Here is a 25579-nt window from a genome sequence, read left to right as displayed (position 1 = left end):
ACTCCTTGTTGCAGGGGAGAGAGCAGCCAAACATCTGACTTGAGAGATGAAGCCAGTTACAGGTAGAACTTGGCAGAAGCTGCCGATGCATCATCAGTGAAAGGACAGAGTGGGGGATGTGAGCGGAGGTTGGTTTGTTTGGGGAAAGAAGTGTTCCTGGGCCAATGCTGGGAGACAGTGGGTTGCCCATGTGAGCTGCCAGGCCGAGGGACGAAGGTCAGAGATGAAATTCCTCTTCAGATCAATGGCCTTGCTGGGAAGCCTTGGTGGGGAAAGGGAGAGATTAGAGGTTGTAAGATAGACTATTAAAGGGTAACTTTCAAACAGGAGGCGGTTATTGGCAGGCATTTTAGGTCACTGTCATGCAGGTAATTGAGGGTTTGAGAGTTGCATTTTCCTTTGCCTGATACTTCTCATATCTCTGCCGGCCCCCAACCCAAACTCTTGTTAGCTCTTGTTCGGTTTTGCCCGAGTGAGGCTCAAAAAACATCCAGTCTGAAGGGTTGGGAGAGGAGAGGAAGTGTTCTGGCCAGTTCTTCTGTGTACTCAGCGAGAAGTCTGAAGGTGAGGAAGGGGCTTGAGAGCTAGATGTACTCTGGGGTTTCTTCTGTTTAGGAAGAGAAATTTTAAGGTTGCTCAGAATTCTCCCTTTTCTCCCCTAAAGGTCCTGAGTAGTAGATCTTCAGGGAAAGGCTTTTATTTCCACAAGGGGGATTTACCTGGCAGGAGTGGCAGATGGAGTTTGGAGCATAGATTTTTAAGCCAGATGACCTTGGTTAAGTTCTATCTTTTCCTTTTATCAGCTGTGTGACTCTTGGCAAGTTACTTAACCTCTCTTGCTTTAGTGCCTTCATTGGAGAAATGGGATAAATTATTACCCATGATTCCAAAATCCAAAAAATAAAGTCCACATTTTTTGTGTGTGGGGGTAACTCATATAGTGTTTAAACCTGACCTGAACAGAAGTGAAGTTATTTGTGGCCATTTAAAAAATCATTCTGAGACTATTTATATGTTTTTTACTACAGAAATAGTATTTGATTATAGGATGCTACCCTTGGAGGTACTACATAATGTACATTTAAAAAATATATTTTTATTTATTTCAGGGAGGAAGGGAGAGGGAGAAAGAGATATAGAAAAATCAATGATGAGAGAGAATCATTGATTGCCTCCTCCATACCCCACTTTGGGGGTTGAGCCCACAACCCGGGCATATGCCCTGGCAGGGAATCAAACCATGACCTCCTGATTCATAGGTCGGTGCTCAACCACTGAGCCATGCCAGTCAGGCCATAATATACATTTTACATACCATTTTACCTTTCTAAAACTTGACATTTTCTAAATTCTGGTCCTATGGATTTAAAATTTTTTTAAAAATTGATTTTAGAGATGAAGGGAGAGGGAGAGAGAGAGAGAGGTAGAAACATCGATGGGCTGCCTCCTGCATGCCCTCTACTGGAGATCAAGTCTGCAATCTGGGCTTGTAACCTGACCAGGAATCGAACCAGCGTCCGCTTGGTGCATGGGACGACACTCAATCCACTGAGCAACACAGGCCGGGCTGCTCCTATGGATTTTGGATATGAGATTACAGATCTATAATGATTATCTCACAGTTTTGAGATTTAAATAATTTTGTAAAGCACTTACAGTGACTGGCACAGAGCAAGTGCTTAATAAAAGTTTATTATTATTCCTACTACATAGGTTTGTTTGTGGGCCAGAGTACCCTCACCTCTAAATGTGCTGAGGAAATTCTGCCAATATCTGCCCTTCTGGACTCTCCATTTTAATACATTCTGAAGTTCTAAAATTCAGTGTTTTTTAGTACATTCTGCAGTTCTTGTTGCATAGTAATATTTAATGGTCGAATTCTATCAATGTAAGACTACAGCACTTCTCTGAGGTCAGTAAATTATCTACATACACGTAACCAATAACTAAATTGATTCTCCCTTTCCGGGTTTGCAAACTGAAGATGACTCTTAAGAACTGTATTTTAGTGGGAGGTTGTGGTAAGAAGCGATTTTAATAGAATTAAATTTTTACATCTGAAAAACATGGACATTTACCTACCACATGATCTTTATCCACGTATACTACACATTTTTATTGTAAAACTGCTCTTTTGGGCTCAGGAGTTACTGTCCTAAGTCAAAGGCTGTTTTGAAAGTGCTCTGTAAAATTAAATTTCTTTAGTTATTAGTATTATGTTTACATTTAGGCTGAATCTGACACGCTTAATGGGTTTAAGGTGGACTAAGGATCCCAGTGGATGTGGATTGGTAGCTTGAGACACAGGTTACACAAGGGAGCGACACACTGAGCTACCCAGCGTGCCCGCGGGTGGGAGCTGGAAGGTGCCGGGGCGTCTGCAGTCGCGCAGAGGCACACAGCGAGCGGGGCCGCGACGGGCGCAAGACGCGGTGACGTATGCCGGACGTGGTGACGTAGCGCGCAGGCCGCAGCGGGGGGGCGGACTCTGGGCCTTTTCTTCCCCTTCTAATTTCCCCCCTCCCCCCTTTTCTCCCTTTCCGGGTTTGGTTCCCTCCTTTTCTCCCCCTCTTCCCCCTCCTTCCCAAGTCCCTTTCCCCTCCCCCGCCCCAGTTTCCCCCCCTGCACCCCTGTCCCGGGCCCGGGGGGAAACCCCCGCCGAGAAGAGCCCGCCCCCAGAAGCGCGCTGCCGCTGGCCGTCAGGGCCGAGCCGCAGCCGAGCGGCCGTGGGCCCGGGCGGCGGGCGGAGACGTGGGTGCCCTCCCCGCCACGGCCCGCGTGAGGTGAGGCCACCTCCTGGCCGAAGGGGCGGGCGGCGCGGGCGGGAGGCCCGTGGGGAGGGGGCGTGGCGGCCGCGCGGTGCGGCGGGCAGAGGCCCCGGGTCTGGGTTCCCCGCGCTGGAGCTGCCCGGGGCCGGGGGTGGTGGGTGATGGCCGGAGCCTGTGGTGAAGGACGGCCCCGAGGCTGGAGATGTCCCCAGGGTGTGGGAAAACGCTGGCGAAAAACGGAGAAACGGGGGCGCGGGGTGGAGGGGGGGGGGGGGGCGGGCGCCACCTGTGGCCTGTGCAGTGGGACCTAAAAACTTGCGCCCTTTTGATGCTTGGGGGTGACTACCTCCATGTATTTCTTGGGTCTCCGTTTCCTGGAAAAAATGGGAGGGAAAGGTATTGGAGTGTTTCCGATCATGCCGGTTTCCGAGTTTGTGTGGATTCAGGGATTTGAGTCGGAACATACAGGGAGATGTTTCTGGAGCTTAAAAGTTGGGCCTACACTAAGCCCATAACTCACTCGAGCCTCCAAAGACTATTACCGATTTCGGTTTCCTGTAGAGCCAAAAATTTTCAACATGTGTGACCGTTAGCCTAGTAGTTCCACAGAATATTTATTTACTCATAGTGAACTGTTCTTGTATAATGATGAGAAGTGACCGCATAACAGCCCCCGAGTTTCATTAAGCCAAAGAAAGGGAAAATTTCAGTTCAGATCCCAGTTGCATGAATGTTCTTGTATATATTTTTTCCTGGAGACTTAACTAAAATGAAGACGCCTGAACCCTGGTTGATGTTGGTGGGCAAAATGGAGACTGGAGGTTCCACTTTTAAAATGTCACAAATTCCTAACGTTTTATTGTATTTTTGAATCGTCATATTGGCACTTAAATTGGTTTTGTGACTCTTCTTTCTTACTAATGCTTTTTCCCCCTTTTCTTTTTTTGTGTTCTTTCTCCAGTATTTCTCTTTTCCCCTTGTGTGGAGCCAGGGGCATGGAGACAAAAGTTTAGTGGTGGAAAGTGGTAGGTTAGGGCTAATTCAGTTCACTCTTCAGTTGTGTTTTTTTTCTTCCCCTGTTGCTGTTCTCCACAGGTTTGAGAGACCTGAGAACCTTTCTTGAAGGTCTGATAAATTGTCAGCAAAAGTCATATTTCAGAGTTGCAGTTCCAGCTATCTTTGAGTCCACTATATGATCTATACTGTAGATCTCCACAGTTTAAAACAATTTAAAGTTTTGCTTATGTAAAGTAGGGTGCCTGATATTTTTTAATGGAAAGGAGTCAGAAGAGGAGATGGCTTCCTTTTTCTCTCAGAATAAAAACCACAGACTTTACAATTGCCTTCAAAGCCCTAGTCTGTAGCACCCTTTTGCCCCCCCCCCCCCCCCAATATATGCAATGGTCCGTGGCTGTTCCTTGAGGACATTTCTGCTTCAGGGGCTGTGCACTTGTTCCCTGGATCTTCCAGGATAACCATTTCCTTATAGAGCTGCACAGCCTTGTCGCCTCACCTCCTCAGGTCTTGACTCAAATGTCACACTTAACAGGGACATTTCCTTGGCTATCTAAATTGCAAAGCCCCTCTCCCACATACATTTTCTGAATATCCTATCCCACTTCTCTGCTTGATTTTTCTCCTTACCTCTTATCAACCTATAACATGAGAGATAGCAACATCAATGATGAGAGATAATCATCGATCAGCTGTCTCCTGCAGGCCCCACACTGGGGACTGAGCCTGCAACCCCGGGCATGTGCCCTTGACCAAAATCAAACTTGGGACCCTTCAGTCCGCAGGCCAAACCAGCTAGGGCTAACATGCTGTATATTTAGTCTCCCCCATTAGATAGGAAGCTTCATGAAGGCAGATAGTTCTGTTTTGTTAATTGCTATATCCTTAGTATAAGGCATAGTACTTACTATGCAGTTGGTGCTTAACACATTTTTTGACTGAGTAGGTAAAGAGGAGTTTTATTCTTTAATTATCTCATTGTCATGAATTTCTGATCACGATTGGTTGTCCTTGGAGGTGTGGAATGGGTTTTTACTTGGATTTTGTAAGATATTTATTGGAAGAAATTGAGATTTTTTTTTCTTCTTTTGTCAGTTCTTGCCACATTTCTCTTGACAGAAGTCTTGGGCTTTCAGGTCATTGAATAAAGCACTTTGAAGGCAGAGAGGATGAAGTGTGGGGGGAACTTTGTTTGGCAGTGGTGGTCTTAGAGGAAGATTACCTCACATCTCATGTGGGTAGATTTTTACCAACTGCTTCAGGCTCTTTCCTTGAGATTTGTTCACATCCCCAATGAGAGATATCACCATCCTTACCACTTTGGCTCCAGAGAATTGAACAAATGGGTTCCACTTTGAATTTTTCAGTAGACTGAAGATATTAGTATTTATAATCTGGACAATATGGGTTAGGCATTTTTTTCCTCATTCATGTAGAGGCAGTTGAGCTAAAAAACGATGAATAACTTTCTCTAACAATGGTGAAGTGTTCGGTAATAGGCAACATTTGATTCTTTTAATCTCAATTCCATTTTGTGGTCATTTTTAGCAACTAAATTCTATATTAAGTCTGAAGATAAAAGGAGCAGGCCCCCTGAATTCCGTGGATTATCCCTCATTTATTTTGTCCTTTTTTGTTTCTTTTTTGTTGTTAATCCTCCCCTCGGATATTTTTCCCATTGATTTTTAGAGAGAGTGGAAGGGAGGGGGAGAGATGGAGAGAGAGAAACAGATGTGAGAGAGACACATCGATTGGTTGCCTCCCGCACTAGCCTGGAGCCTACGGTGCCCTTGACCAGAATTGAACCCGGGACCCTTTAGTCCGAGGGCTGATGCTCTGTCCACTGAGTCAAACCAGCTAGTGCCCTTTCTTGCTTCTTGATTGATTGATTGGTTACTTTCATTGACCTTCTGGCCAGAGTGGCCTGGATAAGATTTCTCTTTGAGGCAGTCCTGGCCACTATTTTTCAGATTAGGAAGGCAAAGGGGTGAGGTAGTGCTTTTAACTCTGTGGGAATGCTGGTGGCAAAGCCTAAGATTTTTGCTTAACCCTTTGCCAGGACATTGAAAGCTGCCAGGCCAAAGAGAATGGTTTGTGTGTGTGAGAGAGATTGGGTATCTTGTATCTATTGGACTGGATCTGATTTGGATATTATTAGTGTAAAGAAGTAACACCATCAGAAATAAATTAGTAGTTCTCATTTGGTGAATACTTTCTGACATAATTAGGCAGATTTATAGAAGCTTCTATCAGACTTCTATTGTCTCCTTTTTAATCCTTTCCCAAAGTTTCTAGAAAGTCTTTCTGAAGCTCCAGGGATAAACAGTCTGTGCCATGTTCTTACCTCTTATAGATAAACTAGAGGCCCAGTGCATGAATTCATGCATGGGTGGGGCCCAGCCAGCCTGGCCCCAATCGGGGTGGAGGAGATGGTGAGAGGTTGGCTGGCTGACCCGCCCCGATCAGGGCCCAATCAGGGCTGGGCCAGCTGGGGGGAGGGGCTGTGGGCGATTGGTTGGCGGGCCTCGCCCCCGATTGGTGTTGGGGGGCTGATTAGGGGTGGGGCTGACAGTGTGGAGGGACTGTGAGCTGGCCGGCCCCACCCCCAAATGGTGTGTGTGGGGGGCTGATCCGGGGTCAGTGGCCTGGGGGAGGGGCCATGGGTGGTTGGCCACCCGGCCCTGTTCCTGATCAGAGTGGGGGGCTGATCCGGGGCAGAGCTGGCTGGGGGGAGGAGCTGTGGGCCGATCGTGGTGGTGGGGGCCCATTGGAGGTGGGGCCGGCCAGGGGGAGGGGCTGCAGGAGGTTGGCCAGCTGACCCTCCCCCCCATCAGGCTGGTTTGCTGGCAGCAGTGGGCGTCATAGCCACTGGTCATTCAGGTCATTATGGCTTTCCTGTCACTGGCTTTTTATATATATAGATACTGAGTGCTGACAACGGTTCAGAGTAGGTAACAGTTTCTGAATGATGCAGTGCTTATTCCTGTGTCAGATCTCTTCAGGAACTCAAGGAAAGCTTTCAGGAAAAAGCATATTTGGGGGAAAGGATAAAAAGTTTTATTTTGGTTACATGGTCCCAGGAGGTACAGAGGAGAGAATTCTATGAAACTGTGTGTGTGTGTGTGAGGGGGAGGGGGTGTTAAGGTTTTTCTATGCCTCCTTGTAAGATTGGATAAGGGACTCTTGAGTGTTCCTCTGTGGAATGTGCTACCAATTTACAAGTAGGAAAAATAACTGGACTCATGGCTTGAATATGTGTACATGAATACAGTTGGTGCGTCTAATTTTAGAGACTTTCTTCATACACAGTGGCCTCAGTATTTCCCTCCAGTTGTATCCTTCTTACCCTCTGTGTAGAAAACATTCCACTTAATAGTCTTTTAGTGGTTAACTTTCGTTCTTACCAATTTAGCAGTGTAGTAGTACCTGTTCCACCTCTCCAGTGAAGTTACCATGTTCATTCCTTCCTATGTTTGAGTTTATTTGTGAAAACAAGTATAGATAGGAAAGATTTTGTAAACAATCTATTTTAACTCCTTTTTGACTTCCCTTAGATTGCCTTAGCATATATCTGTTTTCTCCATACTTTAAAAAAATTGATGTGAAAGCCCATAATTATAATCTGCAGTGATTTTATTATTTTTATATGGGATGTATGAAAGGAAAGATTCTGGGATGCTTCCTAAATCCAGGTGTTCTTTTTGCTTTTCTGCAGGATTTCTTGTGAGTTGTACAGTCCAGGTGTTAGAGCCCATACTGAGAAAGCTATTTCAGCTTCTTGTTTTGATAATAAGTTTCCTAGAGTACTTTCCTGTACTTTTTAAAAAATATTTTTTAAAATTGATTTTAGAGAGGAAGGGAGATGGAGAGAGAGAGTTAGAAACGCCAATGATGAGAGAATCAATTGGCTATCTCCTGCACTCCCCCTACTGGGGATCAAGCCTGCAACCTGGGCATGTGCCTGACCAAGGACTCAAACCATGACCTTCTGGTTCATCATAGGTTGATCCTCAACCACTGAGCCGCACATGCTGGGCTTCCTGTGCTTTTTAAAAAAGAACTGATCAAATTGGGAACCCCCAGCCTATAGATGAGAGAGGATAAGGAGAAAATATGTGAAAGCTTTAGGTAGTCATGTCTCTCAATAATCAAAACACTTTGTATTTTTAAAGGACTAATATTATTCTATTTCTCTTTAGTTTGTTAACCACAAAAGCATCACAGATCTTTTCACTTCCTTTAATTACTTGTCACACTATGACTTTCTGAATTGTCAAAGACTGATTATTTCCTGGGAAATTATTTTCAGGCCTTTCTGGGTTTTTTCTTCCGGAAAAAAAAATGAAGCGGGTTATTAAGTGCTTTCATAAGGCCTCTTCCTTAATTTAGACCAATGTTTTGAGTCTTTCATTTATCTATAGGCATTTATAGTATGTTTTATAGTGTTTTTTTTTTTTTTTTTTTAGTATTGAAGACTTCAAAATCTTTGCAAGCAAATAAAAACTATAGTTTTGCACTCTTATCATTATTCTGAAGTTCTTATCCTATAGAGCAAGAAGTGTAAAGGTAAGTGAGATAATCAGCAGGGTTTAAGAGAACTCAATTTATTTCCAGTAGCTTTTTTGTTGATTATGAGTATTGCAGGAAAAGAAAGAGAAAAAGATGGTCTGCAGACTAGTCAAGTTGTATCTTGATCTTTTGGAGGTGTTTTTGCTCTGGCTATTAGTCTTCTTTAAAAAAGATTTAAAATATATATATATAGATATAAAATTCTTTTATTGATTTCAGAGAGGAAGGGAGAGGGAGAGAGAGATAGCAACATCAGTGATGAGAGAATAATTGATCAGTTGCAGGATTGAGCCTGCAGCCCCGCCATGTGCCCTGATCAGAAATCAAACTGTGACCTCCTGGTTCATAGGTTGACATTCAGCCACTGAGCCACACTGGCCGGGCCTGCTATTAGTTTTCTATATAATTATTTTCTGATGTACAGAATAGAGATAGATGTTTTTAACTACATTAACTAGTTTTCTCTGCCACTTGGTTCATTATCTTCTTTTGTGTAGATGCTTTTCATATATTCCATGGTTATAACATTTGTGCTACAGTGTTCATTATTAATAATGATCAAAACCATATTTCATATCTGCAAAGTAGTTTTTTTTTTCCTAAAAGCTCACTGGACCTTAAAGTGGTCTCAGTAATTATATTAAAAGTTTAGATTTTCCAAGTGTGCAGTTCATATTTTTTATAGGGGCAGTATTTTTTTTTTTTACATGTCAGTCGTAAGAATTTATGCATGGTTTTGGCATGTGAGCAGCATTCTGGGTACCAGGTAATTAATTCTTCATCCCTTGGAGAAGGGTGTTTCAGACTTGTGAAAGGTTCTGTAAGTTTCATAACAGAACCAGGAGGAAAGTAATCAAGGCAGTGACAATCTAAACTTAATAATGGATACATTTGAAATACATTTTTTTTCTCTATACTCAGAAATTGTTCTTTAGCCTTACCCTCCTTTGTGATTCTGTTGAAGAAGGGAAGAAGAGAATCTAGGATAGTACTCAGTTGATAACTTCCAGGAAAGAGTGGGCTATGGATGGGTAGCAGGTGAATGTAGACATAAGTGACTAAATGATCACTTATGGTTTCTAATGTTATTATGGATGCAGCTCCCAGCAGCCATCAAAATCATTGGGAAGAACATGGTAGACCTGTTGTTAAGTCTAATGGACCTCTTTTCATCCTTATCTTCTTCAACCATTTGTCATGGTTGATCCTTCTCTTTCTTGAAATGTTTCATTGACATGACTTTTTTTTTTTTAAATAGTTTTATTAATTTCAGAGAGGAAGGGAGAGGTAGAGAGAGATAGAACATCAATGATGAGAGAGAATCATTGATTGGCTGCCTCCTGCACGCCCCCCCCCCCCCCACGGGGGATCGAGCCTGCAACCCTGGCATGTGCCCTTTACTAGAATCGAACCCAGGACCCCTCAGTCCTCAGGCCAACGCTCTTATCTACTGAGCCAAACCGGCTAGGGCGACATGACTTTTCTTATCCACTTGCATTCCTGGTGGCTTTTTTTCTCCTGTTCATTCTTAAATGTATATTTTCCTCAGGGTTTCTTTTGTAGTCTCTCTTTCTACTTCTAATTCTTAAACCTTAACAGCATAAGCATCTCTTGGAGAATTTGTTAAGAATGTGGCTAACAAAAGCCTTCATGACCTGGCCCCTGCCATACTCTCTGACCTACTTTGTACCATACTTTCCTGTTCTTACTAGCTCTAGCCATAGTAACATTTTTTTTTTCCTGCCCCAAGGTCTTTGTGCTTATAATTCCTTCTGAGTGAAATGCTGTTTTTCCAGATCTTCGATTGACTTACCTCTTTTCATCATTCAAGTCACAGTTCAAATAATTTCTCCTTAGACTCCCTGACTACCTTATCCAAAATATTAACCTCCTCTTTGTGCTTCATGACATTCCTCTGTTTCATTATCTCCATTGCACTTGCCAATACCTTAAGTTACATTGTTTTCTTATCTGTAGTCTGGCTCACACCTAGAACTTCAACCCTATGAGAACAGGACCTTATTTCTATTATGATTGCTATATTCCTAGTGCCTAGAATAGTCACTCAGCACACATTTATGAAATGAATGAATGAAGTGTGGGTTCCTGGGTCTTAGTTCCAGAGATTTTGATTTAGCAGGCTTGGAATGGAGCCTAGGAGTTTGTATTTTAGCAAACATTCCAGGTGTTTCTGATGTCTCTGCTCAGTTGTGTTGAAAATCATTGCTTTACACAATCTGTTCGCCTCAGCCACCCCGATGGCTTTACTTAGCATTTGTTACTATAAACTGACAATTTGTGAGTCTCTGTGTCCAGTTCTGATCTCTTGTCTGAGCTCTAGGCTTGTCTGTTAAGTGGTTTCTTGAACATCGCCATTTGACTGTCACACAGCACTTCAAATTCAACATGACCAAAGCAAAAATAATTTTTTCTTGGAAATGTATTTTTCTTTCTGAATCCTTTTTTTTTTTGTTGTTCAAGATGCCACCTAGTTGCATAAGCCAGCAACCTGGATGTCATTCTTGAGTCCTTCTTACCCTTTAATATCAATAATCATAAAATTACGTAGACTCTTTATCTGCTCAGTCTTTCTTGACTCTTTTCATTTTTCTCAATCAGCATCACCACTTCCTTAATTCTGGAGACCATCCTCTCTCATCTGGATAATTGATGGCTTTTAACTGGCCCTCCTGCCCTAGCTTTGCTTCCAGTCTTTCATTTAGTTCTGTACCCTTTTCAGGGGTGGCGAACATTCGGCCCACAGGCCGTATCATTTGTTCTGGCTCTGCCAAGGCATTAGGGGTGAGTTAATTAAATGTTTGACCAAATATAGCAGGATAATTTTTAAGTTGATAATTTTGTGTGGCCTCTGAATGATGTTATAAATATCCAATTGGCCCTTGGCAGAAAAAGGTTCCCCACCCCTGCTTTAGCTAAAGAAAACTAAATCTGTTATATTCTGCTTAAAGCATTAAAAAAAAAAATATATATATATATATATATATATATATATATATATGTGTGTGTGTGTGTGTGTGTGTGTGTGTGTGTGTGTGTATATAATGTTTATTGATTTCAGAGAGGAAGGGAAAGGGAGAGAGAGATAGAAACTTCAATAATGAGAGAGCATCATTGATCAGCTGCTTCCTGCACATCCCCTACTGGGGATCAAGTCTGCAACCCGGACATGTACCATGACCTGGAATTGAACTGTGACCTCCTGGTTCATAGGTCATTCTCAACCATGCCTATGAGCCATGCCAGTGGTCATCCTGCTTAAAGCATTTTAATATCTTCTTGTTTCCAGTATAAAGGCTAGGTTTATTTGCTTATTTATTTATTTATCCTCACCCGAAGACATGTTTATTGATTTGAGGGGGGCGGAAAGGGGTGTGTGTATGTGTGTGTGTGTGTGTGGGTGGGTGGGTGGGGGAAGAGAGAGAGAAAGAAAGAAAAAAAGAAAGAAAGAGAAAGAAAGAAAGAGAGAAACATCAATGTGAGAGAGAAACATTGATACCGTTGCCTCCTGAACGCTGACGGGATGGAACCTGCAACCTAGGCATGTGCCCTGACTGGGAATCGAACCTGCAGTCTTTTTGGTGTATGGGATGATGCCCCAACCAATTGAACCATCCAGCCAGGGCTTGAAAAAAAAAAAAAAATCTGGGGGCTTTACCTCACCTGCCTTACACTTTGCTGTTTTCACTTTGATTTCAGGGGTAGACTTCAGCTACAGATGAAGTACTTAGTTTTTCACTCTCCCTGTTTTTTCACCTTATCTTCCCCGAGTGCCTCTCTACCCCAAAACAACAAGAACCAAAACCCTCACTGGTTTGAGTATCATGTTCTGGTACCCTTCCAGGGCATCCCAAACCTCTCATTTTCTCTGCCTCTTTGAACCAGTTCCCACAAAGCTTGGTTCCTCTTTGTCTTTACCATAGTTTTCTCTGTACATTTCATTCTGAGTTTCTGCTCAAACTGAAGTTAAATTTGCTAGGATCGTGATCTCTCTTGTGCCAGAAGAGCTCTCTAGAACATGTGATTTTTGTCTTATTCCTCTACTAGCTGTATGGACAAGAATAGGAAAGAAAGAAACTAGATTATTTGAAGCTTATGTTCTCGAGGTATATGTTCTAGATTGTGATTTTGCCAGTTGTGCTAAAGTAAGTTTTTGCTCTTGTTGCTGTACCATCAGAGTTGTACATTTTCCATTATCAAGGTATCTTCAACCTTATATTAATTATCCCACATTCAAATTTTCCTTCAGAGTTGTTTGGTTTAAAATTTATTCTTTGTGTTTTACTCTCCATCCTAGCAATATTTTTGACTATGAAGGAATGGGAAGACCAAGAGGGTTTGCACTTGGAGTATGATAGTGCAGAAATATTTCTTCTTTATTTTTTTAACTAAATGTCCATGATGGCTGAAAATTTAAGTTATTTGAACAGTATGGTAAGGAGGACTATTGAAACCTGCTTGATTTCTCTGTAGGCTTTATGAGGGAGTAAAATCAGAACCAATGCTTAAAACTTTGACTTTTTAACCCTGTTTGAAGTTCTCTGAGGCTTTGCTGAGTTAATCCTTAATAACTCTGCTGAATCAGTGCCTTTATATGTAAAATGGAGTTGATAGTTTATTTTATGGTAGAAGAAAACTTGACTTTTGGAGATATTTATTAAGGTTGAGTACTTCTTAATACATCTATTGATTTAAATGTAAACACTTGAGATTAAAGCTGTATTTAATGAATTTTCTTAGGCTAGCTTCAATATTTTACTCCACCTATAGTTAGCAGATAATACAAAAGTCAAAGAGGTTTTTGCAGATATTAAATGAGCACACTTTCCATGTAGCTGGGATGTATTTATACCTGTTTGGTGGCCACAGTCAGCAAGCATAGCCTACCTTACAGATCAGATTACTAGTCTCTAAATAATGTTCTCCAGTACTGTTCAATAACAGAACATCAGTGAAGTTAAGATTGGCAGAGAGAAAGTGATGCTTTATTTCTGTGTGCCCCCTCCCCCCATCTTTTTCTTCCTTTCTCTCTTTGGAATTAACATTGCTTTCATAAATGTTTTCCTGACTCTTAGTTTCTTACAGGTTGAGATTAATTAGTTCAACCTCATATGAATTTCCTCATATGGGAAATGGTAATTGTCTTTTCAGTTTAGTAGACTGGCTGGATCCAGCCATAGAGTCTCTTCAGATTAGTAAAGTGTCATAGGCCATGAGATTCTCTTCTATTTACTCTATGCTGTCATTTATTGTTGACTTGTGTTTTGCTCAATGCCCACAGTAGAGGACATACATTTAGCCTTACATATATATACTGTCTGACAGATGAGGCCCCCGGGAAGATTATAGATTTTCAATTAAGAATGACAGGCATTGTCCTAGCCCATTTGGCTCAGTGGATAGAGTGTAGGCCTGTGAATTGAAGGGTACCAGGTTCAATTCCAGTCAAGGGCACATGCCAGGATTGTGGGCTCGTTCCCCAGTGTGGTGTGTGCAGGATGCAGCCAATCAATGATTCTCTCTCCTCATTGATGCTTCTATCTCTTTCTCTATCTCCCCCTTCATCTCTGAAATCAATAAAAAAAAAAAAAGAAAAAAAAAGAATGACAGGCATTCGCTTGCCACTGTTTCATTTTACCAATCCAGCTTTTTTTCACTTAACACAGATACAGTCCTGTTGTTTAACTGCTTTGGTGCATTATGAGCCTATCATAGTATTAGGTTAGAAATCAGAGAAACCTATTATTATTATTATTACTAGAGGCCCAGCGCACGATTCAATCGTGCGGGTAGGGTCCCTAGGCCTAGCCTCCTGCGATCAGGGCCATCTTCTGCCTGTTTACCAGTCCCCAGGCCCAATGCTGCCTCCGCCGCCGCCACTGAGCTGCCAGGCTGTTGGGATCCCCAGCTCCTCCCCAGCCGCTGCCGCTGCTGCTGGGGCTTGAGGCGCTGACGAAGGGGAGCACGGCAGGGGATCCGGGTGCGGACAACCGGCTCCCCGCCTCCGATGGCAGCGGAGCTGGGTGTCCAGGGTGTCCGAGGCAGCCCCCCTCAGCGGCCGCCAATCCAGCCGTTGAGAGGCGGGGGGGGGGGCGGCGGGGGGGGGGCGGGAGTCCCGTGCCTCTCAATGGCCGGATATGCCACCCCAAGTCCCGCCCCCCAGCCTCCCACCGCCCAATTGTGGGCGTAGCGGAGTGATGGTTATTTGCATATTGCCTTTTTATTATGAAGGATTAGTCTCTGTTAGAAAAAACATTTACTTACATGTTTTCTTCCTAGGACAGTTCTCTGTTACTAAGATATTTTCTTAGTTTCTGGTTCTCCTTTATTGGTATGATAGAAAAAGGGATCTTTAAGTCAGAACTGCTGCCAAAGTAATATCTAATATTAAGAAAATTTATAAGAACAACTCATTCCTTTACTCAAATGTTTAATAGGTGCCCATTATTTGTTAGATATTGTTATATGCTAAAAATACCAAGATAAATGCAACATTGTCTCTATCCTCAAGGAACTTGTGTTTTATTATAGATTACAAAAAACTAAATAAATTACAAGGTCACAGTGTTACACAATGTGGTGATAAAATATAATATGAAGCCAAAAAGAGGAATGGTTAACTCTAAATGACAGACTCAGATTCAGCTTTTCAGAGGAAAAGTTTGAACTGAATCTCAATGGATTAACTAATTCAACCTCATATGAATAGCTATAGTATTAGGTGCTGGGGGGTATAAAATTAAAAGCCCTAGTTTTTACCTTAAAAGAGCTTAGACCAGTGGTCGGCAAACTCATTAGTCAACAGAGCCAAATATCAACAGTACAACGATTGAAATTTCTTTTGAGAGGCAAATTTTTTAAACTTAAACTTCTAATGCCACTTCTTCAAAATAGACTTGCCCAGGCCGTGGTATTTTGTGGAAGAGCCACACTCGAGGGGCCAAAGAGCCGCATGTGGCTCGAGAGCTGCAGTTCGCCGACCACGGACTTAGACAAATCAATCAGAGATTCTGCAGCCTGATGAACACTGAGCTAGAGGAATGTACAAGGTGCTTTAGAAGCACGGTGGAGATCTGGAAAGACTTGGGGTGATAATCCAGCTGAATGTTGAAGGGCTGACAACAGTTAGCCAGGTGAAATATGGGGAAGAGAGTCTAGGGTGGAACTGCATGTGTAAAGGGTGGAGGTGTACAGCAGAGCAGCAAGATGCCTTTGACAAATTTCAAGGAGTAGGATGTGTCTAAACATAGGATACTTTTATGGGGTTAGTTAGAGAAAAGGCTGGAGAGATAGGTAGGGGCCTGATCTTGAAGGCCTTATTTGGTAGGTCCGTGGTCGGCAAACTGCGGCTCGCGAGCCACTTGCGGCTCTTTGGCCCCTCGAGTGTGGCTCTTCCACAAAATACCACGGCCTGGCTGAGTCTATTTTGAAGAAGTGGCGTTAGAAGAAGTTTAAGTTTAAAAAATTTGGCTCTCAAAAGAAATGTCAATCATTGTATTGTTGATATTTGGCTCTGTTGACTAATGAATTTGCCGACCACTGTGGTAGGCTAAAAAGTTTGAATTTTGTCTTAAATTATGAAAACTATTGAAGGATTTATTTATTTTTTTAAAGATCACTTTTAGTAATTTAGCAGCTAGACAGGGAAATAGAGTGGAATCAGGAAATAAACTGGAGTCCAGTTCAGTCAAAGTAATCCAGATAAGAAGTAGGGTCTGAAGTGGCCCTGCCAGGGATGAACAGATTCAGGAGATATTTAGTGGGTAGATCTGTTAGACTTGGAGGTGTGTCTGTGTGTGAATATGGAGGTGAAAGTGATGAGTTTTGGATGACTCCCGGGGTGGATGGTGACATTATTTATGTTAGGCAAACAGGAAGTTGCTTATTTGGGAGTAAAAGTGAGGTGTTTGTTTTTGGATTGGTTGAATTTGAGGTACATGTGAAACTATGTGGAAATGACTAACAGGAAGTTAGATGTACCAGTCTGGAGTTGGAGAGAGATATTGGGCCTGGAGAGACATTTGGGAGTCAACAGTATATACCTTGTAGTCATCTAAGGATTGTGTCAAGACTGAAGAGCTGAAGGCTGGGAGCCTTGGAGAACACTGACAGTGGTAATAGAACCCTGGAAGAAAATTGAAGAGGCCAAGAAGGTAGATGGAGAACCAATAAAGTGTGTGTGATAGCGTCTTAGAGGAGAGAGTTTCAAGGAGGCAGACAGTCATTTCAGGTGTGGAGTGAAGGCCTTAATGGCTATTACCTAAATCAGTTATTATATTGGTGGTTGCAAATATTGATTCTCTCATTCCTTCTGCATTTACTAGTTGGTGTTGCTCTGTAAAGAAGAGTTTGATTTCTCTCTCTTTTTGTTTTGTTTTTGTTTTTGAGAGTCACTCTATAGATTTGAGGGTCACTCTATATACTTAAAAAAAACTTGGGCCTGGCTGGTGGGGCTCGGTGGTTGAGCATCGACCCATGAACCAAGAAGTCACTGCTTCGCCCTGGCCTGTTTGGCTCAGTGGATAGAGCAACTAAAGGGTCCCAGGTTTGATTCCAGCCAAGGGCACATGCCCGGTTGTGGGCTCGGTACCCCTACCCCCCCTCCCCCAGGGGCATGCAGGAGGCAGCCAATCAATGATTCTCTCTCATCATTGATGTTTCTATCTCTCTATTTCTCTTTCTTCCTCTCTGAAATCAATTAAAAAAAAAAAAAAGTCACTGCTTCGATTTCTGGTCAGGAGATAGGCCAGGGTTGTAGGCTCAATCCCCAGTAGGGGGTTGTGAAGGAGGTAGCCGATTAATGTTTCTCTCTCATCGATGTTTCTATCTCTCTATCCCTCTGCCTTCTGCTCTCTCTAAAATCAATAAAAACATCTCGATATGTTCCAATCCATTGCTCTACAGATTAAAAACACTGACTATAGCCCTAGCTGGTTTGGCTCAGTGGATAGAGAGTCGGCCTATGGACTGAAGGGTCCCAGATTCTATTCCGGCCAAGGGCACATGCCTGGATTGCGGGCTCAGACGTGCAGGAAGCAGCTGATCAATTTTTCTCTCTCATCCTTGATGTTTCTCTCTTTCCCTCTCCCTTCCTCTCTGAAATCAATACAAATAGATTAAAAAAAACCCCACACTGACTATATTCAATATTATAGTAATTGTCATAGTTTGGTCAATGGGAGCCTCTTCAAACTGACTCCTATGCCCTTTTGACATGAACAGGTCAAGTTTTGAGCACTTGCTTACACTCTGGCACAGATGTTTGAAGTTCACATTGTACTTTACTTGTCCCAGACCTGGAATCAATAATTTCTGCAAGGAACCTCATTCCTTTAGTGGGGAACTGCTTCTCATTCTTAATGCTCTATCCTTAGCTATCTTCATGGGATCAATTATTTCCAGTAAAAAAAAAAAAATTGAGTGAACTCTAGACCTAAGACCCAGATGTACTTAATAACAAAATGTCTAAATTGAATTATTTCTCAGAATGAAGTGAGCTACAGGCAGTGATAATGACTTGCTATGGGAAATGGATATTGAGCAGAAAATTGGTATTGTTTCAGTGCTCCTCACCTTACAATGTAGTTACTGCGCAAGAAACTGATCGAAAGTTGAAAATATCATAAGTCAAAATGCATTTAATACACCTAACCTATTGAACATCATAGCTTAGCCTCTCCTACCTTAAATGTGCCAGAATATTTAGACATTAGCCTATAGTTGGGCAAAATCATCTCGCTGCCACTGCTCACCATCATGAGAGAGTATCATGCTACATACACATCGCTAGCCCGGGGAAAGATCAAAATTCAAATTATGATTTCTAGTATCACTTTCATACCATAAAGTCAAAAATCATAAGTCAAAGCAGCGAAAGTTGGGGATTATCTGTATTGGGGTTTTTTCCCCCCTAACTTGGTGATGACATGTGAAGGTGAAAATAAGTTTTCATGTCCTCTTACTCTCATGCAATCCAGGCTTTTCCTTACTGTGGTGTAATCACTTAAGGGTTTCCCTCTTTGTATCTTCTCTTGTCTGAATTAAAATCTCCTTAGAGAGGGAAACTTCTAAACCAGAGCTTTCATACTTTGTGCTTTGAATCTAAACTTGCATACACACACATATTGCATATTGGTCTGTGAATATAGTCTAGGAAACTGACTTGAAGTTAGGGTGTTTGTATTGAACATGGAGTATGGTTTTAGATTTAAGAAAATCTAAAATCGCCGAAACCGGTTTGGCTCAGTGGATAGAGCTTAGGTCTGCGGACTGAAGGGTCCTGGGTTCGATTCCGGTCAAGGGCATGTACATTGGTTGCGGGCACATCCCTGGTTGGGGGGGGGGGGGTGTGCAGGAGGCAGCTGGTCGATGTTTCTCTCTCATTGATGTTTCTAGCTCTCTATCCTTCTCCCTTCCTCTCTGTAAAAAATCAATAAAATATATTAAAAAAAAAAAAAGAAAAAGAAAATCTAAAATCCCCAAGGGGGGTTGTGCAGCAGGCAGCTGATTTATGTTTCTCTCTCATCAATGTTTCTAACTCTCTACCCCTCTCCATTCCTCTCTGTAAAAAATCAATAAAATATATTTTTTAAAAAAAGAAAATATAAAATAGAATTAGCCTTAGAATTGGTATCTGATATACCCCCAACCAATTATGGTCCAACAGAGTGAGAATGTCCTGCTCTAGGATACTATATGAAACCAGCTATGTCAGTCTCCTCTACAAAAACATTGTTCACTGAAGGTGAAACCCATTAAACCTATCTGTATGTTCTTTTGATGTGGAAACAGATAAGTAAGCTATAAGGAAAGGAATAGTGTGCAATTAGCATGTTCTGTTGAAAATTTAAAGTCCTGCCTATTATCCCTGTGGAAATAGACTACATATTTTTAAAAATATACTAGAGGCCCAATGCATGAAATTCGTGCAAGTGGCTCAGCCTTCGCAGCTGCAGCGGCTTGCCTCGGCCCTTGCAGCCCTGGCTTCGTCTGGAAGGTTGTTCGGCTCTCCGGTCTAATTAGTATATTACATTTTTATTATTATAGATTATTATTATAGATTTTAGAGAGAGAAGGGAAAAGGATATATAGAGAGAAGCATCGATTGGCTGCCTCCTGCACGCCCCACTCTGGGCATCTAGCCTGCAACCCTGGGCACATGTCATGACTGGGAATTGAACCAGCAACCTCTTGGTTCATGAGTCAACGCTCAACCACTGAGCCACACTGTCCAGGCTATAGAATATATTTTTGAAGAGGGAAATTGTTATAGATAGAAGTTATAGATAATATTTTACTTAACCCAAGTGCTAACCTATCTGTTGATTGTGTAGCTTATATATTTATTTTATGTGGATGACTGCTTTAAGATTATTTAAGAAATTAGCTGCCTGGCAACATAAAAATGCAGATATTAAAATAAATTACATGCTTTCCAACTATTGCTGTTACTTGGCTAAATTTAGAACCATGCAGAGCTCCTGCAGAATTGAAATCTCTGGGGCTTTTAAGTCAAGACAGACAATATTTAGCTTTTCAGATTAAGGAAGACGAAATATAGCTTCAAATTAATTTTTGCACTGTCACCCAGACTACTTAATTAAGACATATGTAAAAGACATAGAGTCCAGTGAAAAGTCAAAACTATTCTGAGATTTTTACTTCACTGTTGTTGAAAACTTGTTGGAGCCTAGGCTCTGGGTGTGAAAGGGATAAATTTCCCCCCCATGTGTATTGCTGGAGGCTGTCTACTGTTTTCCCCACTGTCTCTTCAAATTTTGCTTGATAAGTATAGTTCTTATACTTCACTTGGATGGATGAGGTAATGCATCTGAGCTAGATATCAGGTGAGCAGTACACTTGGGTACTTGTGGGTGAATTTTATGACATGAATTGTTTTGCAAGTATATAAATTCACACTAGTGTAGAATATGTGTGTGTGTGCGTGTGTATGAACAATAAACACCTTTATTACACAAGCTAAGATATGAGGGAAGGGGATTTATTTGCCTTTCCTGGCCTTGGTTTTCATCAGCTAGAACTCCAGTTCTTGCCTTCTAGCACATAGTCATTTGCTGTGCCACATTGGCCTGGGGCCTGGTCTTGAAGGGATGCATGTAAGAAGTTTGCCCTGCAGAAATTGCTCCTCTAGGAGATGGCTGATTTTGGCATTCTTTTCCTTTTCATCATATTTCTTCTGAATTTTCTTTGATCATTTTTTGTTTAAAGTCTCTTTGTTCTTCCTCAGAAGTCAGCTAGACCCCCTACTTTCAGTCCAGTGGTACCGAGTGCTGTCAATGAGCACGATGTAGTTCTCTACTAGGGTCTTGGTGTGGACCAGTTCATTGTTGGATGCATTGTAGACAACATTAAAAATCCTTGTTTTGCATAAAACACTTGGAGTCCCAGGAGAAGTTGCCCACATCTGGCCTCACGCAGACTGTGTGTGTATGGCGGGGGCCAATCTTAGGGTTGGCAGCAGGGCATCACTGCTCATATTTTTGCTTTTTTGTGGTAGGACTTTCTCTTGCCCCTGGTCTTGCTGTGCTTGTGCCAGTTGTCTCGAGAGATGCCCATGGCTCGCTGCCAGTTGGAAAGAGCAAGTGTAGGATGTTCTGAGGAGAAACTTAGTTATACATTTAACTGTATATGAAATGTGAAAATCTGTTGATGGAGTTGGGTAGGATCTTTACATGAGAAATAGCAAATAAAGCCCTAGCCGGTTTGGCTCAGTGGATAGAGCATCAGCCTGTGAACTGAAGGGTCCCGGGTTTGATTCCAGTCAAGGGCACATGCCTGGGTTGCAGGCTCGATCCCCAGTAGGGGCGTGCAGGAGGCAGCTGATCAATGATTTCTGATGTTTCTATCTCTCCTCCCTTCCTCTCTGAAATCAATAAAAAATATATTAAAAAAAAAGAAATAGCAAATAAAAGGAATAGTTATTTTGGCTAATTTAAATATAATTTAAAAAGTAAGATTTTACATATGAAGTAAATATGATGTGTTTACTACCTGATTTGGCAATTGGAAATGTAGGATTTTGTTGCTACTATAGTAAGAAGTTTTTTTTGTTTGTTTGTTTTGTTTTAAATATTTTATGGATTTTTTTACAGAGAGGAAGAGAGAGGGATAGAGAGTTAGAAACATCGATGAGAGAGAAACATCGATCAGCTGCCTCTTGCACACCCGCTACTGGAGATGTGCCCGCAACCAAGGTACATGCCCTTGACCGGAATCGAACCTGGGACCCTTGAGTCCGCAGGCCGACGCTCTATCCACTGAGCCAAACCGGTTTCGGCAAGAAGTTTTAAGGACACTTGAAAAAATGCCAAAAATTATTGTAAACCAAGAAAACCCCATAAAAATGGAATGTGTGTTTTTTCTGATTCTGGATTTATACAAATGTTGAAATGGTGAAATGTTGAAAAACAAACCTACATATTATTCTTTTAAAAATATTGATTTCATTGAAAAAATATTTTTATTGATTTCGGAAAGAAAGGGGGAGGGAGATAGAAACATCAATGATGAGAGAATCATTGATCGGCTGCCTCCTGCATGCCCCACATTGGGCATCAAGCCCGCAACCGGGCTTGTGCCCTGATCTGGAATTGAACCCTGAGCCACGCTGGCCAGGCCATATTACTTTTATTGAATTAATCCTATGTGCACCATCCCTCTGCTTTCCTGCTAGGCTTCCATAGATGAGTTCTAGAAGAGAGGAGTTTCTGTTTCTTGGAGAAATGAGCTGCCTTCAAAGGACTTACTGTTTAGTGAGGCAAAATATTATGCAAAAGGTAGCAGGATAGTTTTTCTTTTCTTTTCTTTTCTTTTTTTTTTTTTTTACAAAGAACATGGATTTCTTTTATAATTAGAGGAAAAATAAATTACTTAAAAAACATCAACTCAGTATTTGAAAATATTTTATAGACTTGTTCTCCAGCACTCTTTTATTTTTATCCTCATCTGAAAATAAGTTTATTGATTTTAGAGAAGAAGTAGGAGAGAGAGAGAAAGAAAAACATCGATGTGAGAGAGAAACATCGATTGGTTGCTTCCAGTATAAGCCCCAACCAGGAATTGAACCTGCAACCTTTTGGTGTACAGGATGATACTCCAAACCAGCGGTCGCCAACCGGTGGCCTGTGGATCACTGATGGTCCGTGAGGTCTGAAAGGTTGGCGACTGCTGCTCCAAACAACTGCCACCCAGGCAGGGACAGCATTCTTTTATTTTTTAAAAAAATATTTGTTGGTTTTAGGAAGAGAGAGAGAGATTTGTTCCATTTATTTATGCATTATTGGTTGCTTCTTGTATATGCCCTGACTGGGGATAGAACCTGCAACCTTGGACAAATTAGGATGATGCTCTAACCCCGTGGTTGGCAAACTGCGGCTCGCGAGCCACATGCGGCTCTTTGGCCCCTTGAGTGTGGCTCTTCCACAAAATACCACGGCCTGGGCGAGTCTATTTTGAAGAAGTGGCGTTAGAAGAAGTTTAAGTTTAAAAAATTTGTCTCTCAAAAGAAATTTCAATCGTTGTACTGTTGATATTTGGCTCTGTTGATTAATGAGTTTGCCGACCACTGCTCTAACCAACTGAGCTATCTGGTCAGGGCCTCTCCAGCACTTTTTGTTAATCCTCACTGAAGGATATTTTTTTCCATTGATTTAAAAAAGATATTTTTAGAGAGTGGAAGGGAGGGAGGTGTGATGGGGAGAGAGAAAGAGAGAGCTTTCACATCAATTGGTTGCCTCCCAAATGAGCTCCAACTGGGACTGGGGATTGAACCTGCAACCCAGGTATGTGCCCTTGACAGGGAATCGAACCCGCAACCTTAGGTGTACAGGCTGACACTCTAACCATTGAGCAGATGGGCCAGGGCTCTCTCCAGCACTCTCGATTGGTTTCTAGTTATGTGGAGAGTTCTTTTTTTCCTAGGCTTTATGACTGTTTCTTTGGGTTATCTCTTTTTATGTTATAGCTGAAGCTCTTATTAAGTTTCAGTGTATTTAATCAATCATTTAGCTAACAAAACTTCTATTTAAACCTAGTAAGTATAGAATTCTTTTTCTGTGAAAGAGTATAAATATGCCCATTTGAACTCTGAGAAGAAAACTTGTTGTGATTATTATTAGCTTGTCTTAACTTGCTGGAGACTTAGCTTTTTGATGTCACAAAAGGGACCTCTGCAAAATTTGAAGAAGACAATATTATATGCTTTTACTAGAGTAAAAACTTAATTTTAGCATAAAGTAGCACTTGAGGTAACAGGGAAGAATATTGGATTTTTCCCATAGGTCTCAGGGTTTTTCAGAGACAACTTTATTGTCAGATAAGGTTCTTGGGACCATTAGAAGGCTTAGTATCATGCTAGGGCTGTGGGATCAAAATATTTTAGTGTATTAAAGGACCATACAGACTAGCTGTGGAGATAAATCATGAACATTTAATGATCAAAACAATAGTAGATAATAATGGATTAGATTCTGTAATATAAACAGGATGCAATAGGATTGAGTTGAGTCTAATTGTGTAGTATAAACAAATGGAAAAGAGAGAAATTAATACAGAAAGGTAAGGAAGAGGTAGAATTGAACTGGGCTTTTATTGTGGAAAATTTAAACATTCTAAAGCAATGAGAATAGTAAAGTGAGCCTCCATGTATAGTTATTAGCCTATGACTAATCTTGTTTCATTTATGCTCCTACCACCCACCCCCTTCCTGATTATTTTGGAGCCAATCCGGGATGTATTATTTAATCCATAAATATTTCAGTATATATCTCTAAAAGAAAGGACTTTAAAAAAACAATACTAGCACTAGCTGGTTTGGTTCAGTGGATAGAGCGCCGGTTTATGGACTGAAGGGTCCCAGATTCGATTCCAGTCAAGGGCACATGCTGGGTTATAGGCTTGATCCCCAGTAGGGGGCGTGCAAAAGGTAGCCAATCAATGATTTTCTGCCATCATTGATGTTTCTATCTCTCCTTCTCTCTTCCTCTCTGAAATCAATAAAAATATATTTAAAAAAATACCAACACCATTTGCACACCTAAAATACTTAATAATTACTTAGTATTACTAATACACTTCTGATATTCATATTTCCTTGACTGTATTATCATTTTTTAAACAGCCTATCCTATCTAATAAAATAGTAATATGCAAATTAACCATCACTCCACTACACCCACAAGCCACACCTACCAGCCAATCAGAGCAAGTGTGCAAATTAACCCCAACCAAGATGGCTGCAGCCACAGAGAGCAGGAGGGAGGCTTGGGTTTCCCCGGCAATGGAGGAAGCCAAGCTTTCCACACACCCTGGCAGGCCCAGGCCTCCATTCAAGGGTACAAAGTTTCAATTATAGAAGGTAAATAAATTCCAACAGAAATGGCAGCAGCCATGGAGCTGGAAGAGCAGGAGGCTAGGGTTGCCCCGGGCGATGGAGGAAGCCAAGCTTCTGCAGCCCTGGCCGGCTCAGGCCTTCACTGCAGGCTACAAAGTTTCAATTATAGAAGATAAATAAATCCCAACAGAAATGGCTGCTGCCACGGAGCGAGCAGGAGGCTTGGCTCCGCTCCAGTCTGCAAAGTTTCAGTTGTAGAAGATAAATAAATTCCAGATACCAGAGCCTCCGCTTGGGTCGCCGGAGGGCATGGCTGCCCTGCAAACCACCACAGGCCCCTCGCCCAGGCCCCCCATGCCCCAAGGGAACCTCCACCCTGATCTAGGACACCCTTCAAGGCAAACCAGCTGGCACCCACCCGTGCACCAGGCCTCTATCCTATCTAATAAAAGAGTAATATGCAGATTGACCATCACTCCAACACACAAGATGGCTGCCCCCATGTGGTCAAAGATCCTGCCTCCATGTGGACACAAGATGGCCACCACAAGATGGCCAGCAGGGGAGGGCAGTTGGGAGGGACCAGGCCTGCAAGGGAGGGCAGTTGTGGGCGATCAGGCAAGCAGGGGGAGGGCAGTTGAGAGGCACCAGGCCTGCAAGGGAGGGCAGTAGAGAGGGACCAGGCCTGCAAGGGAGGGCAGTTGGGGGCAAACAACCCTGCAGGGGAGGGCAGTTAGGGGTGACCAGGCTGGCATGGGAGTGGTTAGGGGGTGATCAGGCTGGCAGGCAGAAGCGGTTAGGGGCAATCAGGAAGGCAAGCAGGTGAGCAGTTGGGAGCCAGAAGTCCTGGATTGTGAGA

General features: G+C 42.2%; 1 protein-coding gene across 12 annotated transcripts in view; it reads left to right on the top strand.

Annotated features, from left to right (window-relative positions):
* Window positions 1-2642: 2642 nt before the first annotated feature.
* R3HDM2 (R3H domain containing 2) overlaps window positions 2643-25579 on the top strand; it is a 162885-nt gene continuing 139948 nt past the window's right edge. For 6 of the 12 annotated variants that reach the window (XM_079774198.1, XM_079774201.1, XM_079774203.1 and 3 more), the window contains exons 1-2: window positions 2643-2783; window positions 8249-8348. The gene's annotated coding sequence lies outside the window, so the exon portion shown is untranslated. The remainder of the gene's footprint in view (window positions 2784-8248; window positions 8349-25579) is intronic. The other 6 variants (XM_079774202.1, XM_079774206.1, XM_079774199.1 and 3 more) reach the window with 4 other exon arrangements.

The sequence above is a fragment of the Cnephaeus nilssonii genome (assembly GCF_951640355.1).
Source record: "Cnephaeus nilssonii genome assembly, chromosome: 6".
Classification (NCBI taxonomy): domain Eukaryota; kingdom Metazoa; phylum Chordata; class Mammalia; order Chiroptera; family Vespertilionidae; genus Cnephaeus; species Cnephaeus nilssonii.
This window is presented reverse-complemented; position numbering and strand designations above follow the sequence as displayed.